We start from the raw sequence: 18,424 nt of genomic DNA, 5'->3' as shown, positions 1-18,424 counted from the left end.
TTCGCTTTTTTGTGCTGCTATGAATTTCATTAAGGTTATCTACGAAAATTGGAAAAAACATCAAATTTATTTTCGTCTTTATGATTGTTTAACTATTTGATCAATTTTTTTTCCATTGAATATTCTATCACATGCATGAAGTTGTTGCACAAATCGATCTCACCGTTTGCTAAGAGATTTAATAAAAGTAACGTTCAATTATTTTTAAGTGAGAGAATATTAAATTAATTTATTTTCAACTTTATTGATTGTTTAAATCTTTTAGTGATTATCTTATTATGTATAGACAAATCAATGTTGCCGCTTACATTCAAATTCGGTAAAAGAAATATGTTAAAAAATAACAATCATTATTTTGAATAGCTTATAAATTATAACTGATAAATGTTTTCTTATTACAGTTTATTTTGTTGGAAGTCTAAACCGATCTGTGAACAAAATTCCGTCTTAGGTAGTTTTCTGCCATACACAAGCGAACATATTTTTTTGTTATAATAATTTATATTCCATCATATTAAAATAATTTTATCAAAACTTATGAAGAAAGATTCTTAGAAAGATTAATATCTGTTCGTATCACTAAATTAAATGTTTTATTATATCATGATTAAATGACATTGTTAATTACTAAATTGAATGTTATCGAATTTTAAAAAAGTCGCATATTTAAAATTCGATTTCTCAAAAACTTTTCGACCGATTTCCTACAAATTTGGTATTTGGCTCTATTGAATTAGATACTTTAAAGTGAATAAAAAAATGAACATCAAAGTTCATGTTCATCAACAAAGTTCATGTTCAAAGTTCATCAACAGTTCAAAATTTTTTAGACTAAAAAAATGAAAGATAATAAATAATTTCCAAAAGTTTTTTTTTTTTTTTGTATGGAATTATCTTTGGATAAGCGAATTTTATAATTTTGTGCAAAAAATTTTCAATTCGCTTGAAAAGTTCTCGAGATATAGTGAAGTAAGCAGAAAGTAAAATTAACATTAAGAAGCTCAAACTTTGAACCGTTCTCCTGAACAAACTATTGGAGCCATATGTTTCCCAAATTGCTACAATCACCTGTATTTTGAGGTCAGAAATCCGAATCCGTCGGGGGGGGGGGGAATGTTTTTTTTTCTTCCTTTTTTTTCTTTTTAAGAGAGAATATGTTTTTGCGTTTGATTTCGTAACTTAAATAAATATCGTCTGCACTCATTAATTAACATATGTGATGTCGTCACCTCAAACGATTAAGATAGTCCAAAAACGTGGAGATCCGATTCTTAGATCAATAATTATTGAGGGTGTTCCATTGAAGGTTTTTTTTCTCCATTATATACATTGTAAGCAACGTAGAGGGGAACTGACAGAAAACAATCAAGCTAAATGGGACACTTAATCTGATTTATCAATTATACTATATCAGTGGTATAGAAACCTTTTTTTTTGTGGTCCGCGAACTAAAGTATATTAGATTTTTCGTAAAAAATCTATATGGGTTTAAAATACTTTTGTCTTCGTTTCTGTGAAATTTATCATATCAACGGTGCAAAAAAAATTATTTCTCAGGTTTTGCATTCAAGAAAATATTTATTCAAATACAAAAGTAATCGTGAATGTTGCTCTTTTTTATTTAATTTTTTTTGTATTTTGTAAACATAATTTAGCATGTGTGTATCAGAAACTTTCTCGAAAAAATTCTTCGATTTAACTTTTTGAAACCACTAATTTTGGACGAATATATTTACACACACATTTGTTGATTTTAAATTTAAAATGTAAATATCTATTCTCTGGTGGTTGCAGCAGACACACCTCAATTTTGTCATTGAACATTTTGTGCGATACTATGCAAGTTTTAATACCAACCTTTTTAATGTTTTATATTCCTGCAGTTAGATATCTGTTGCACATTAATTGTTTAATACATTTGTGCACATTAAAGTTATTGTTTGCCCGAATTTTTTAATATGCAATTAAATATTTTTAAAAATCTACTTCTTATTTTAATTTGTAATTCAATACTGTTGTTTTGTACAACTTGGTAAAAATCTGACAGTAATATTTAATGTTCCTTCAAGCATAAAAGAGTCCTACATAAAATTTTGATAAAGTTGCGTCCCGCCATTTGATTTGTGTTTTTAATTGTGGCCCCCGGCCTCAGGTAAGTTGGAAATCTCTGTACTTTATGAAATAGGAAATTAAATCATTCTCAATGCTATTAGTTTTCGTTTTTTAATACTGATCTTTGTTATATCGTGATTCGCAACTATCGATATTTTAATCTCCAGACAAACACACTAAATAACCATATCATGTGATAATTACAATTTTTATATATTTTATACTATTCGTAATTACTTTATATTGTTTCCAAGAGGCGCAATATAAAGGAGGAAAATAAATATTTAAAAAATGTCTCTCCTAAATACAAGTAGTGTCTTCATAAAGATATTCGATATATTGACGGAAACGTTAAATAAATATCATTAAACTGATATCGACATAGTTTTTTTACTCTTTGTTTTAGATGTAATATTTTTCGATGACAGAGTCGGAAATGGTGCCTCATCAATCATTATGACTAAAATTGATGAAGTCCTTGATGTGGGTTTCATTTTAAGACTGTTCTTCGAAGCTTCCAATGAATAATATGTAATTTTTATAGCTTTTGTGTGTTTGTATCAGTAATTTACGACTGCTAAGCTAGCTTTTATTCATTTTTAGTCAGCGAGTTTTCTGTGCTAAGTATGAAAATGGAGTAAAAATGTCATTCTAAAGAAAATCTTCAGTTTTGTGAAAATCAATTTTTTTTTGTGATCTAATCTTAAAAACTTATTCTTGCTTTATTTGGGTTCATACAAATAAGCAAAGATTGAGACAAGTTATTCTTTTACTTTTATGATTTTTATCTGAGCTATTTAATCTCGTCATGTTAAATAATTTATCGTCCTACTAAAAATTTTAGGGTATTCGACTGGATGAAAATCAGCATTTTTGACTGAAATTTGGATTTTTTTCTTCTTCTTTCTTATCTCTATTATATTTGACCTTTCATAAGCTCTCCAAAACCCTTTAATTTTTTTTTTCTCCGACGTCTAAGAAATGAAATATAGTTGTTACAAATATATTGTTAGAAGTCGACACTTTTCAAGCACTCAAAACGCAGACATCCATTTTCAAGACTTGTCAGACGTAAATGAGAAGAAACCAAAGATGAAACATAAAGTTGTCAACGAAAAATGGAAAGATAAAAGTATTCATATGTATAAAACATTCATATGAAAGCTGATGTTTTATTGTTGCTGAATTGTATGTTAAAGAATGTTTTATTCATTTGAAAGACGATTATCTTGTTAACGACATTGGCTCCTCATGTTCTCCATAGCTCGTAGTAATGCATTTTACTCTGATTTGCCCTCTCGGCTACAGTGGTTTTACTAATTTTGTTTTTCATCTTTATTTTTCCATATTTCCTTGGCAACTTTAAGATTTATCTTTCAAACCACTTTTCCTTCTTCCCACTTACATCTGACAAGTCTTGAAAATGGGTGCTTGTTTTTTGAGCGCTTGGAACATGTCGACTGAGGGAAATAATTGTCTCCCCTTTGTTATTTCTTTTCCCACTTACCAGAAGTTTTTATATATTTTAAAGCTCTTTTTGCTAAAATAATTAAAGTATTCTTCCATTAGATTCTTCTTTTGAAAACGTTTCACTTCTATATGATTTCCAGGTGATTTTAAATAATCATATATTTTTTAGTGTTTAGAAAGGGGAAAAGGTATTGTTAGAATAGCCTAAGCAAAATTGAAAAATTATATTTCAGGTGGTATGGGGGAGAAAGTGCTTTCTATAATTAATAGTAATTTCTATAATTAATTTAATAGTTTCAAGGCGCCGTGAGTAACCACAATGACGATTTTCGATACCTTTATTGGATACCAATATTACTGTACCAATATTAGATACCAATATTGGCATTAGGTATCTATTTATAATAGATAAATAATAATAGAATAACCATTTTTTGCTGTCTCCCGAGATTAATAATTACCATGATTTGTAATTAATTTAATTTAATAATAATTTAATTAAAATTTTTAAACCGCAAGATAAATAAATTTTTACATATTTTTAAATTATGTTATTTTAAATGACAAAATAGAAAATTTGAGCAAAATCCGTCATATAATTGAGTAAAAAAGTTTTAAGTGTCAAACTCAGTTAATTTTAATTTCAAAAAGTTTAAAAAATACACGTGTTTTATTTTTTTTTCTAAAAAAAAATATAATTTTTCCCCTAATGCCAAAATGTTAGCAATTTTTTAGTACTACTCAAGCAAGTATTGCACTCAAACAAGTATTGTAAAATTGAGATAAGTACAATATTGTTAATGAAAACGCCTTCTTTTCCTTATTGCTTGCTGTCATGATATATAGCATTTACTTTCTCTTGAAACGTGTATTATTCAAGGTTCTACAAAGTATAAATATAATAAGTTAAACTTTCTTTCCTTTTTTTTTCATTTTTATTTAAGCCTTAAAAAAATCCTGTGTTTACTTTAACCATGGAAACTGTTTGTTTTTAAAATTCCATTTATTTTTATTATTGTTTTTTTTCCTCCCCATTTCGTGCTATTTTAACCTTTCACTACACCTCTTAGTTGCTTTTATTTGCTAAAAATTGTTACAAAGTGATTTACTGCAAAACCTGCAAGAATGACATTTATTAAGAGATTTTCACAACTTCAGACAGACTGAGTAATTAGTGATAGAAATCTTCTTTCATGGATCTGAACCCATTGATGTTTGTTGTCCCATTTTAGGGACGGATCTTAAAATGTATACAATACTCACAGATAATATTTTTTGATATAAATTTGATATTTTTGTTTTTTTTTTTTCTTTTATTATTTTAATATATTATTTTTAACTTTATATTTCTTTTAAATATATTTCGTAAAATTTTTTTTCAATATTATTTTTTTATTTAAATATTCGTTTCTGTTATTATATATTATATTTCTGTTCATTTTAATACCATATTAATTATTTTTAAGCATTTATTTCTTTTAATAATTAAATAATAATTTTTTAATATTCACTTCATTATTTTTATATTAGTTATTTTTCAATATTTACTGCATTATTTTAATATTATAATTATTACTTTAAAGTAGTATTCATTTTTATTAACAGTATATTGATACACAGAATTGTATTTAACAAAAATAATTATTTGGAAATAAACTTAACTTAAACTGACTTAATTTCAATGATTTCTGACTTAATTACCAGCCACATTTTCAAGTTGTTCAGAAGAAGAATTTGAATATCATTTTGTTGAAAAACATTGCTTGAGTGTCGTACATTTTGGCTGAGTTTGCTTCGAGCAATGGAATCAATTTTATAGTTGAATGATATCATAGTGGGAATTGTTAATCTTTATTTTAGTGAGTTAAACTTCTAAAAACGTGTTTTGCTAAATCTAATAACATAAAGTTATGGAGAAGGGAAACAAATAATTACTATATTTAAAGCTATATAGCTTTTTACATTGCGTTTGTTTGTCCCTTTCGATTTAGTTCATGTAGCGCAGTGATAAATTTCGAAGAACTGAAAAATATTAAAAAAATTAATTGGAAAGCTATAAAGAATTCTTTAAAAAGGTTGATGTTTTTAAACACACCAATGCCTCTATAATAATTATCAGGAAAATGAAATACAAACCGAAGAAAATTAAAACTTCTTTATATTATGCGTTGAATTATTTTAAAGTTTAACAAAAAATTTGATTGATTGATTGATTTTTTATTTATTGTTGATTTTTTTATTTTATTTAAACGATTTATAAAAATTATCTTCTTGATGTAGTGCTGCCATCTGTTCACAAAAAACAAACTTTTTTTTTCAATTAAAAGAAAAAAAATCTCTCATGAAAGCTCAGAACTCTCATGAAAGCAATTTGCTTTATTATTGTCCAGTTTTTATTTTTCGAACAAAAATTAACGTAAAATTCACTTGTAGTTTAATCCATTCCATTAAGTTAAAAGAGGAATATTTCCGTTTTAGTTAATTTTTATAGCTTTCCGCAAATTTCGTATTTAGAGAAACTATGTCTAAATATATATAAATAATAAAATATTTTCAAGGTAAAAAAAAGTAAATGAATTGAGCTTTAAACTTAAATCTGCTGTAAGTTATTTTAATATACAATATAAGAGGAAGTTTTATTTCTAATTATGAAATATAGATGACGCCACCAAATTTAAAAATGGAAGTTGTTTCGCCCAGTCTTCCCCTAAAAATACTATTTAATTTTTTAATTTTTAGAATACTCAAATTATAATTCGCAATGTGTCTTAAAAATTAAAAAAAAGCTTTTTTTGTTTAGTTCTTAGAGCATATAGGTTTAGTTATGATTCATATTTGCGAGATAGTGCTTGCCATTCATAAACAAAAGATTCTTAATATACAGGATAGATTGATCTTTTCGGAAATTCGGTGGTGGAAATTATAATTATAATTCATTATTTTTTTTAAATATTTAGTATTAATTTGCATCTTATATTTACTATAATATGAGTAACTACACTGAAAAATTATAATTGTTAAAATAATAACAGTTAGCAAAATATTTTTTTTTTTTTAAATCTTTTTAACAGAAAATCTGAATCCGTTGAGGGGATGAGGAATTATTTTATTTTAAAGAAATTAATTTTATATAGAAAAATGCGGTCAAATAGTTCCTGAGGAATCCAATTTTAAATATTCTAGCGTTTTAAGAATTCACGATAAATCACAATTGTAAATGAAATCATCATTACATAGTATGATTGTTGTTACTAGCTAACATACATAATTAATGTTAAAATAGCTATAAAAAAAGTAATGAAATGAATTTGACATTACTGTTTATATTTTATTTCGAACAACTGTTTTGATTTAAAATTCGTATCTAGTTGGACTGCTTTTGAGTAAAGATTGTTGACTGAATTACGTTACTTTGTGCATTTTATAAAATGCAGAAAAGTCTATGACTGGAAAGTTGAACAACAAAATTTTTCAAATTTTAACATAAGTTTTTGTGAGAAGAATATGAAATAAAGGGCATAACTTATTTGTATCACCATTTACTACACGGGGGGTATCGGCCAGGGGGGATCGAACCCACGAACTCTTGGGCATGGGCCGGCCAGTGCCTAACCAACCAGGCTATCTCTTTTTTTTTTTTTTTTTTTTTAAAGGCGTTTGTGATAAAAAAAGAAGGAAAGAAAAGAACATTATTTTAAAGTGCACGGTTAGATTTCTGAAATTAGCAGATGAACTTTTCTTTCGTAAGAAAGATAACTTCTCGGAATAAGTCGTACTCGTTATATTAAACTATTACTGAATATTTATAAAAATCTAAATTCTTAATTTCGATTTGCATGTAAGTAAACTATTTTCTATGGAAAAAAATATTACTATTTTTAGCAAAAGTTTCGTTAATGTAAGAATAAATAAGTTTTAATGGATTAAAACTTAATTATTAAAGTTGTTTAAAGTTATATTTTATTTTACATCAATATTTCGCTCGTGCCATACATTTAACAATTGAAAAATTTAATTTCATGGTAAAAATAAGCATTTTAGATTTAAATTCTTATTTGTCGAATGGATGCCGCCCTTTGACATAACCTACCTTCCGGTTGTACCTACCTATCTTCTTTGACCGGTTGCTTCGATTAGTTGCCCCCTTACCTTCTGTTTGCCACTAAGCACTAAGCTCACCAGGTAGCTGCAACATTTTTTTTTCTTTCTGTATGCTGAACTTTTATAAACATAAAGGTTCAGCATATAGCTCAAATTTATAATAAACGTGCATCTATTTTCTGAAACAAATTTTCTTTTCATTTCTGGGAGGAACTATGAATATATTTTGAATTTTTAAGAAATTTAATATAAAAAAGTACCCTTACAGAAAAAAATAGACCACACGGAATGAAGCATTGGGATAACTTCATTTTTCTTTTTCTTTCTTACTTTCGTTCTTTCTTTTTTCTTTTTTTTTCTTTCTTTAATCTTATTTCACGACAGAAATACTTCTGCTCTGTGGTTTGTGTGATTTAACACTAAGCATACCAGCACTTGATCTATACCTAATTTCTACCATAGCCAAATGACCGGACTTTAGATTTCTTGATTGAATGTATAAAATATGGATGTTAGGAAGGAGATAAACTAAAAAAATCTATTATAATTAAATAAAATTGTATATTGCCATTGTACATTTTCCGCAAACATATTTCTTCTAATTATTATTCTTTCTATAATTCTTATAATTATTCTAATAATAATAAGAATCATAATGATTGTTATAATTAATGTTATTTCTTCTAAGAACTTGTGCTATCTTTATTGTTTCGACATTTTTTTGGGCAAAAACTAACAGTTAGTTAGAAATGAACTAAAGCTATCAAAATAAAATATAAACTATTTACCAAAACTTTTAGTTTTTTTCACTTTTTTCTTACACAAAAAGGCCAATCTAAAATTCTATGTACTTTTTTCAAATTTGATTTCACAGTTATTTTGATTGAACTAACTATGCAACAATCTTTGCAAAAATATTCAACTGATCAAATGCAATACATTGAACACGTATTACATCGTAATTTCTGTTCCCATAACCATATAAAGTAATTAATTGTTCTCCCGGTCAAATTGCCGGCCGTGGTAGAAATAGGTATACGACAAGTATTTTTCGAAATACATAATAATCGAATATTAACTGTATAAAATTGTTAGAAAAATTTATTAAGTCTAATATGCTAAAAGGATAAGATGATAAGCGCATTTTCGACGCAAAAGTTCCTAAACGGTTGTTAGACCAGTTATGGTGTGTTAAGAGCTGTCGGGGCAGATTTTAAATTTTTACGAAAAATCAACACATAAAGAACTTTGACACTATTTCTTGAAAATAGTTAAAATTGAAATGAAAGTATTTCAAAGTCAGTAGGTGAACGATGGATAAGCTTGCTTACTATATTGTTTCAAACTAATTCTAGGATTGAATTGAAGAATTAAAATAATTAAAAACAGTTATGCTAGACATTTGGGCTTGGGTTTTCATTAAAGTTTGCATGTTGTAGGGTAAACCAACCAGTGAAGGAACACTACCCAGTGAAGGAACATTTCATATATATTGATTAAAAATAAGAATTTGAAAGTTTTTCTTTAGATATATTGGTAACAATACCCTACTGCCAAATAATAGGAAGTCATCTAGCAATGTTTTGGATTACATGGTGAAATAGACTTCTGTGGAAGAATTTTTGAATTTGTTATTATCTCTGCAACATCTTGTTTCTTTGAAAAAATTATAAGGTGAGTGTTTGTATTTATATGTTTGAAGTGGAATTAATTGCATGTAATAGTTTTATTTTTCTCACTCTGAAAATAAGAATTCAAAATATAGTTATTGAAGTTACGTTTTTTTAAGCCCCATAGCATAATAAAGTACTGAGATAAGGGGGTATTTATTCACTGGATCACCAAACGAGGAAAAACCAGTGAAGGAACAAGTGTTCCTTTACTGGTTTTTTTTCTAAGTTAATGAAAATAAAAGATAAACTTTAATTTTCTTGTACCGTTAGTGATGTTCCGCATCAAAAGTATGTTAAAAATACGAAAAACAACTTCTAACTAGTGAGGGAACAGGCACGTTCCTTTACTGGGCATAGATTTCCCAGTGAATGAACAGTATGTGTTAATATGTTGACACTTTAGTTTTCAATTCATGATTACAAAAAAAAGTTAACATTTTCCAAGTATTTATATGTCATAATTTCAGGAATGGGCTTGTTTTTAAATATTTGTATGGCTTATAAATTCATAAAGAGCATTAAACAATAATCAAAATTAAGTGTTCCTTTACTGGGTGTTCCTTCACTGGTAAGAGCTGTTCCTTCACTTGGTCTACTTACTACTCGTTATTTGAATTTCCAAAACTTTAAAACAATATTATGCAAGTTCTCTACAATTTTTTACATAATTTGCAATTAGTAACAAATATGTTGACACTGTCATTTAACTAAAATTACGAATTTTGAAATTAATATGATTTTTTAAAGGGCAAGCAAAGCTTAAGTGTTCCTTCACTGGTTAGTTTACCCTATACGATAATTTTAAAAATTGACCGGGATGGTTACCAAAGGTGGGCAGTATAAAAAGTAACTGTCTTTTGATAAAATTTCATTTTTTGAAACTGTCGGACTTCTATTTAGCGAACTTCGATTTTGCGAATTTCTCTATTTTGCGATTTTTTTCGAGAAACCGAGAACATTTTGGAAATTTCTTCGTAAAATAACTTCCAAATAGCGAAGTGAATTTCCTATTTAACGAACTTTTCTCTGAGATTCCCTTTCCCTATTTTCCAAAATATTTTAGAACATTTCAAACTTGTTAACGTATTTTTGGGGGGAAATGAACTTGAATTAATTTTCGAAGCTACTGCTTTATGTAATGTTTTACTGCTTTCTTCAAAAGTTATTTTATAGAAATCTGCAAAATCCCTTTTTGCTTGCATTGCAAACGAAAAACTTAGTTCAAATTAATGAATTTTATCAGTAGCAATTAAACTTAAAAACGCATATGGTAATGCATGTTTAAAAGTAAATTTTTATAATAAATGCAACTATAATTTTATACATAAATTTAGGTTCTTTTTTTCAGTGGAAAACGTATGTAGCTTGATAGTATAACACTGGTTAATGTTTTGCTCTATTCTTACTTCCCCTGCAGATTTCTTTTATGGTTAAGATTTATAAAATAAATAGTAGATACTAGTTTACAAGATAACTGTGCATCAATTGCTATTTTAATTATGCCTAGTGTTTATGAATTTAAAACCTGTTTTGTGTTGTTTAAATATGGGATTTTCTATTTAACGAATTTTCCCTATAACGAACTTATTATCGGGATTTAGCAACTTCGTTAAATAGAGGTCCGATTACAGATATTTATTGCGAAATTGTTGCCAGTTTATCCATTAATTTTAGCCTTATTACATTGATTTCGTTAAAAGAATCAATGTGTTACATTACATAATCATTTTCATAATACATTTACATAAATGTATACATTTTCATAAATGTATGAAATACAAAATAATTTCAGGGTAAAAAATGACTTCGCCAAACTTGCCCCAAGTATTTTAACCGAAAATTTAGAACTAACCTACGTTTCTATGGCCGTTAAAACTTTAAATGCATTATTTAATGATTAAGCAGCACTTTTGTGATGAAAAATTTTGCGATAACTTAATTAGTGAGTTATGTAACTTAACGATAGCTTTAACTTGATTTGCATAATTTTAAAATAACTTAGCTAATAGTTGTTCATTGTACAGCAATTGTTTGCCATAAACCAGTCCGAAAGTGAGTTGATGAAATTAAATCCTTCAGGACCGTGATAATATGCATACGTGATCGCGTGATTTTTCCTTCACGGCCCACTCTATAACGTATAAAACGAGCCTTTCTGACTCTAGCTGTCCAAAATTACATCGACATGATCTCAATTCGGTACTCTCATATTAGTACGTACAAGTGCTCTTTAGTACGCATACTCTCGAGGCGTGTGGGATTGGGGTAACGCTTGTTTCTCCTTCTTACCGGTCGATTTCACACGCCTGTAGTTTGTCTATGTAAAAAACTCCCCTAGACATTCGTCTGGAGTGGTGGTGGTGGTTACTATGGTTACGAGGTTTAACTATTTCAAGTAGGAGTGATGGGTCATTATTTAAGACAAGCTTTTACTCTTGCTGGCGAGAGAAAGGGAATCTAAGGAAAAAGAAGCTCCAATCTTTGAAATGCGTTATTTCTTGTTTCCATAGCAGCAGTCGGTCTTAGACTTTGTAGCGAGGGGAGTTCTTTCTACAGACAAACTATGCATGGATTTACACATTGAAATGTTGAATACATGTTCTGTACAGGACAGTTACTACAGAACAATATCATTTGTCTATGGTTTTAGAGAAAGTGACTTATATGACTTTACGATAAGTTACTTGATTTGAATCATTTTAAGATAGCTTAGCTAATAATTGATCACTGTACTCCGCTTTCCTGCCATAAACCAGTCGGATCTAAATAAAACCAGACAGGTATGTGTTAGTGGAAAAAATTGTAAAAATTTCGATTTGTGGAAGATTTAAATAAAATTATGATATAAAAAATTGTAAAAATATTATTTAGTATACTACATAACTATAGTTTCTTTTAATTTATTTTCATCATACTTGGTAATTTGGAAGGCAAAGTTAGAAAGTTTTTGTTTGATAAAAGTCGTCCACGAACTCTTTTTCATGTTCCCATTTTCATGTTGAATATCTCCGTTCGATGGAAAAGAACAACAATTCTTATATTTGTTCCCTAAATATGACCCTCTTCTTACGGATACAGTTAATAATTATTTAAAAAATGTTCCATACTCCGCCCACTCTAATTGCATAGTCTAAATTGAAGTCCATGCCATATAGAAGCAATATTTACCGATGGTAAATCCAACCACTGAGATCATTACCGGTTGCATCCGGACATGAGAGACAACACCCTCCTTCAAACATGACCTCGAGCGGTCACCTTGACCGCCTTTTTTTTTCGGACTGACCCAAGTGAAAGTTCGACGTCGTGACCGATTCATGATCACTAGTGACGTTATCGAAGAAGAAAAAAGAATTGGAGTTTGCAAATAGTATGTAATTGAAAGATGAACTTTGAAAACTTATTTTACTCTCGATACAAGGTCTTCTATTGCTTCACCGACTCTCTCAGCGTTATTTAATTTTTAATTCAAGGATTCGAGGTTATTTTGTTGTGGGAAATAAATAGCCGTGGATATTCCTTCATTGCAAATGTTCCTCACTCTTGTTATTGGAAGATGGGATCATATCTATGAATGATAATAGACCAATTTATTGATTTTGATGCAATGGTAGCTATCCAAAAGTAGGATGGGGTATACTTAGTTGCAACTGAAAATTATTCTTTGCACGATGCCTAATTTTTATTCAAGGATTCGATGTTATTTTGATGTGGGAAATAAACAACCATGGATATTCCCGCGTGTCAACTGGCACCTTTTTGTTATTGGAAGATGGGATCATATCTATGAATGTTAATAGACCAATTTATTGATTTTGATGCAATGGTAGCTATCCAAAAGTAGGATAGAGTATACTTAGTTGCAACTGAAAATTATTCTTCGCACGATGCCTAATTTTTATTCAAGGATTCGATGTTATTTTGATGTGGGAAATAAACAACCATGGATATTCCCGCGTGTCAACTGGCACCTTTTTGTTAATGGAAGATAAGATCATATCGATGAGATGAATGTTAGTTAACCAATTTTTAATTTAAAAGCAATAGTAGTTTTTCCAAAAGTAAGATAGAGTATACTTTGTGCGAATAAAGACTGATCGTTCACGTTGTTTATAGTTTTAGTCAATAGTAGCTAGAAATGAATGTCACGTGATTGAGTTTTCTACGTAATGCAAACGACTGGTATAACCATAAAGTAGAAATCAGTTATTCCAAGCTGTAACTGTATATTGTTAATTTGCAGATTAATTAAAGTTAGCCGTAAAAGTGCCAAAAATTGTTTCATCTCTCAGCGGTTCTCAAATGGTATTCGGCGGAACCCTTAGGGTTCCGCTGAAGATTTAAAGGGGTTCCAATTATAGGATATTTGTTTTAACCGCAATAGGATGTTTGTTTTAACCCGCAAGCTTTGAAACTTTTAATTATAGTTAGATCCAATCAATAATCCATTATTTATTTCATATTCCGTTTGCTTTTCTGAAAGTAAAATACCATTGATAAAGAAATAGCTAAATTTTTTATTAAATATAATTTTTTTAATAACAATATATTGAATAAATTGTGAATATCATGTATTCATGATACCTTCATTACGATTTTCACCTCGCGCTTTTCAGATAAAAATTAAATTGTCAAATTTATTAATAAAGAAATATATATATCCATAATAACGATTTTCAACGTTTTTCAATTCATTTTAGTTTTTATTTCAAAGAAAATCATCTTTCTGCTTGTTGTGTTCATTTTGAGCTACAGGCATACATTACACCAAAAATAAATTCAAAACTAGACTAGATGCAACTCCACGACGTCGAATTTAATTATCGGGTGTCAAATTAAACTTAAAATTATTAATGATAAAAATCTCTTATTAAGTACGTTAAAAATAAAGTCTTTAATTGGTAAATACGGTAATTCTCCTCATTTACTTTATCTATAAAGTTGGGGAACCGCCGGAAGAAGGGTTATTATTTAGGGTTCCATTGTTGAAACAAATTGGGAACCACTGACTTAGATAATCTATATATTATCATTATTGACTAGAACTTGTTAAAGTAATTATAAGATCGTTGCTAAAAACAGCAGCAACGTTTATGTAAATTAATGTCATTTACTTATTTTTAGCTACCTAAAAAATCAAGTTTATGTAATCAAACAATCAACACATTAGTTAATAGAATCATTTATCAATCACTTTAAAAACTACACTGCAAATGATCCAAAGAGGAGACAAGCTTAGTTGAAATTTTTTAAGTGACACAATTCTTTCTTGTGTAGTTTGATAACACTAGGAAACGAATTTTCTGTTTTCTATTGCATGAGTTTTTTTTTCTTCTTCTTTTTTCTTAAAACGCATTTTATATACTTTACACGTTGCGCTGTTGTCAAATCTGCTTTCAATTTCTCTCGCTAAGCTACAGTTTTATTTTTATTTTTTCAATGATATTTTTTGTCTTTTTTCTTTTTTGAATTGTACAAGATTAAAATTGTTAGATATAACAGAAGTCGCATAAATGTTGCGACAAATTTGTAGGGAACTTAAAGCACTTTATAAGGATTAAAATTGCATAGGAACCCATGCCTGGAAAAGTCGTTGTTCAAAAATAGTGGTGCTTCCCTATTGTGAACTGTTTCTTCGCATGCTTCGGAGCAGGTATGGGTTCCTATGCAATTTTAATCCTGATGATTAGCTGTAACTCCCCTAGAAATTTGTTGCAACATTTATGCGACCTCTATTATTACATACGTTTATAACCTTAATATACGTAAAATATTGCGTTTTTAAACTTGTAAATTTCAAAAATAATCTAAATATGTCATTTAAAACAATTGCAGCTTTAGGCGCAAAATTAATTTCAGATTTGAAAGCCAACACCCGAATTAAACAAGATCAAGTATTTGTATAAATGTATATCTATGCACTAGGCCCAGTGGTTGAGTGGTAGTGCTTCCAGCTCCCATGCCACAGGTTCTGGGTTCAATCTTCTAACCGTGCAAGATTAACTTAGCCTTTCTTACCTACAATGGGTCCATAAACTGAATACGTATCATGTTTGGAGACTAAACACTGGTGGGGGTGCCGCATTCGGCTGACCAACCAATAGGAGCACCTGCTTCTGCTCCCCAAAGCCCAATGTTAAGAAAACCAAGTAGTAAATATAGTAGGCCTTGCCCCTTCATGGGCTGTCTTATCATTGAACTAAGTTTAGTACTATTTACTAGGAAGCTGGGAATGGGGGGAGTCAATTTTTCAAAATTTGCAAATAGGCTGGAATAGCCTCGTTGGTAGGGCACAGGGCACATGTCCAAGAGTTCATGGGTTGGATCCCCGCAGGCCGTAGATTCCCCGTGTAAATGGCGATTGATGCACGTTAAATCTGCCGAGTCGCAAAGTCCTCCATGTTCCCATAACAAATCAATACTCTGGGGGTACTGATTTAGAAGTTTCCTTGTCTTCTGGATTGGGTTCAAAATTTCAAGGCTATGAAGTTGAACATTAGCAGTCGTAAACCCCCATACAACGACGGATATAAAGAAAAAATTACAAATAAGCCGTATTTGATCAGGTGCTCCCCTCCCAATGAGGTCCCCCGGGTTCAAATCCCAGCGATTTCTGGTCAAAACGAATTTCGCACCCCGCTCGCACAGACCACAGTCTGACATAAAATATCCTCAGTGGTAGACGGATCATGGGTTAGAGTCCTCTAACAGTGGTTTCTTGGTTTTCTCTGAATGTAACGCTAATGCGGTTTAGTTCCATCATAATGTTCTCCACGAAGGCAAATTTTTCTCAATACTTACTCCAGAAGTTACCTTTTCTTCCACATAGGGTTAAAAAAAAACAATGATACGGAGTTGAACGTTTAGTATTCGTAAACTTAAAATTGGGTCAGCTATTAAACGACTTTTATAAACAAAATTTACAAATAAAATATAGATAAAATACATCGGAAACGTTGCTTTTCAGCACTATTGTTTTCTTTTGAAATTTGATAAATAACCTCACCTTAATTTTATACATAGATGTCGTTTCGGCATTTTGTTTTGCCTTCCGATAGTTCGATTTTTTTAGACTTTTTTCATTATATAATAATTTAGATTAATTATTTGATAATTTTGTAATTTGAAACAATTTCTCAGTTTATTTCATGGCATGTCATATTAACATGAAATTAATTAGGGCTGAATGGATTAAGGGTTTCTAACTTGTAATGGATATACTTCTACTGGCTGTCAAAACTCAATAGGTCCAGTATTGAACTAAAATATTGATAGATCGTACCATTTTCAACATTTGCTGCAAGCTTAATAAGGTGTGAAACTGAACCGTATGTTTCCGTTCAAGTTGAACAATTCAATATCGTGTAATGAACTTTAAAAATTACGATAATATTGTTCAACTTAGAATCATATTAAAGGTATTGGAACATGGATTTGGACAAATTTGGATCATGTTGAACCATAATATCACAAAAATTTACCTCAAATCACTCTAGAATGTTAAATATTTTGGAGCGTATTGAATCACTGAAATTTACTTGGCGACTTCAAATCACTCCATACAGTTAAAAATTTGGGAGCGTGTTGAACCATAATATCATTAAAATTCATTTTACCTCAAATCAATGGACGCAGTTAAAAATTTTGGAGCGTGTTGAATTATAGTAACACTTAAATTTACTTGGTGACATCAGATCACTCTGCACAATAAAAAAATTTGGAACATGTGGAACAAAAATTTACCTCAAATCACTCTAGGCAGTTAAATATTTTGGAGCGTGTTGAACCACTGAAATTTACTTGGCGACTTCAAATCACTCTACGCAGTTAAAAATTTGGGAGCGTGTTGATCCATAATATCACTAAAATTAATTTTTCTTCAAATCAGTCGACGCAGTTAGAAATTTTGGAGCAATGTTAAACTAACAATATCACTAAAATTTGCTTGGTAACTTCATATCAATTGGCACTTAAAAACTTAAGAGCGTATTGAACCATAAAAATTTACAACTTTAATATGATGCTACGTTGAAACATATTTCCGTACTTTTTAAGTTTGATTACACGATGATAAGGGTTCAACTAAGACAAAACCGTGATTCAATTTAACAACTTATTAAGTTTGCAGAAAATTTGCACCGTATTATGCATGGCTCAAGATACTGATATTATGGTTCAACCATGAACCTTTTTTTTTTCTGTGTTTATGTGTGTCTTCCCTCGTGTGTTTTAAATTACTCTTTCTTTCATGAAAGTAACTCAAAATGTACCCTTTCAATGCAAGGTTAAAAACAGCAGGGTGTTTATAAAGTTTAATAACCTGCTGTTTCTCTACGGCAGTTATCTCTTATTTCAATCAGAAGTTAAGATTTTAATTGAGAGAAATGCGTTGTGCGATGACCCTCGCTCAACCTCATATCCTGTTCATCAAGGGCGCCATTAGTAGAATAACGTTCTGATTTTGATTTCACTCTAATTTAAGAGAGAATTTTCCTATTTACGTGTTAGTGTAGATTACCAAGTAAATAAAATACATTTTTCTGACATATTTAACACTTTTTTAAACCCCGGGGGGAAGTATACTTCCCACCAACATTTTTAATGCTGATGTGAAGCTATTTTCTTCAGATTTGTGCGCTCATCTGCTGATAAATTCAAAAAGTGAGATATATATATATATATATATATATATATGGGTCATTCTCACGAAAACTGTCATTTTTCAGTTCATAAAATCCCAAAAAAGTAAAGTGAATAAAAAGCTCTGAAACTTTTTATATTAATAGAAATATGTAATGGCATTATAAAGAAAGTATATATCCTGTAAATTATACGTAATATTTAAATTAATTAATTTTTCAGATAATTAATTTATAATTAATTAATTTATAATAATTAATTAATTTAATAAATAAATTAATTAATTTAATAAATTAATTTATTAATTTTTTAATTTATTTTTCAAATTAATTAATAAGTAAATTAATTATTTTCACTATTTAAAAAGTGAGGGAATGACACTAATAGTGAGGGAATGATATTTTATTTTAATACATGTTTTTATCTAA

At 29.2% G+C, this 18,424-nt stretch overlaps 1 protein-coding gene across 3 annotated transcripts in view; it reads left to right on the top strand.

Moving 5' to 3' along the window:
- LOC107455349 (CD151 antigen) overlaps window positions 1-18,424 on the top strand; it is a 71,807-nt gene that overhangs the window by 18,827 nt on the left and 34,556 nt on the right. The gene's annotated exons all lie outside the window — the stretch shown is intronic.

Source organism: Parasteatoda tepidariorum, chromosome 6 (assembly GCF_043381705.1).
Source record: "Parasteatoda tepidariorum isolate YZ-2023 chromosome 6, CAS_Ptep_4.0, whole genome shotgun sequence".
Taxonomy (NCBI): domain Eukaryota; kingdom Metazoa; phylum Arthropoda; class Arachnida; order Araneae; family Theridiidae; genus Parasteatoda; species Parasteatoda tepidariorum.
This window is presented reverse-complemented; position numbering and strand designations above follow the sequence as displayed.